This window comes from Carlito syrichta, unplaced genomic scaffold (assembly GCF_000164805.1).
Source record: "Carlito syrichta isolate Samal-C Ts95f unplaced genomic scaffold, Tarsius_syrichta-2.0.1 Scaffold307224, whole genome shotgun sequence".
Classification (NCBI taxonomy): Eukaryota; Metazoa; Chordata; class Mammalia; order Primates; family Tarsiidae; genus Carlito; species Carlito syrichta.
The window spans coordinates 87,167-88,284 of record NW_007251320.1 but is presented as its reverse complement, the minus strand read 5'-3'; positions in this window follow the sequence as shown (position 1 = coordinate 88,284).

The following is a 1,118-nucleotide window of genomic DNA, read 5'->3' as shown; positions in this document are numbered from 1 at the left end:
GGGGGGGGGGAAGGAGCCACTGGCTGGCAGGACAGAGAGAAGCCCTGGCTGTTGAAATCCCACAGGAGGCTTACTATGTAAACACCACTCATAATGGAAGCCTGTCTTCACTCCTATTCCAGTCTCTCCCAGTGGGTCTCTCTCAACTCTCCAAAGCTCTGGGTTTTTAAATATTTACAACTTGCCCTGACTCTCTCTTGGTGTTCATCTCTGAATCTCTCTCTCTCTATTTTTGGAGTTGGAGTCTCATTCTGTCACCCAAGCTGGAGTGCAGTGGCACGATTCTGGCTCACCATAGCCTTGACCTCCTGGGCTCAGGCCATTCTTCTGTCTCAGCCTCTCGAGTAGCTCAGACTACAGGCCCGTGCCACCATGCCTGGCTAATTTTTTGACTTCTTGCAGTGATGAGGTCTCACTATGTTGTGGAGACTGGTCTTGAACTCTTGGGCTCAAGCAATGCTTCCTCCCCAGCCTCCCAAAATGTTGGGATTATAGGTGTGAGCCACCATGCCTGGCTTCACTACCTCTTTCATTTTTTTTTTCTGAGTCTCTTTCTTTCTCTAAGCCTTTCTCCCTCATTCCTTCGTGCAGCTCGGCTGTCCCTGTTTCTTATCTCTTCCTCACTTCATCATGCTCCCACCTCTCTTATCTTTCTGTCTTTTAGCTCTCCAAGTCTTGATCTCTTCATATCTCAGTATCTGTCTCTCCACGTTTCTGTGTCTCTGTGTTTGTCTCTTCACTCTCGTCTTTCTATGCCTTCCGTGGATCTCTGCGTCCATGTCTCTCTAGATTTCATCTCTGATCTTCTGTCCTCTGTCACCTGGGCCTGCGGATCTGAAGGCCTTTCCTCAGTCACCACTCTCTCCCGCCCTCAAATCTTTCTCGCTTCTCCTCTCTAGCACGTCCCAGGGGCTCCCGGGGTCGGCATGGGAGGTTGCTCTCCCCAGTTACAGATGAGGAAGCTGAGGCTCTGGCTGCTGTGCGGGGCTCCCATTTCCGGCTCTCTGTCTTCCACGTACTCGCCAAGCTCCGGTCCGGAAGGTGCCTGCCAATCACCTGATCCGCCCGGGGCCCGGGAACTAGCACCTCGGACAGCTCCGGGAAGGTGCGGGGGCGGC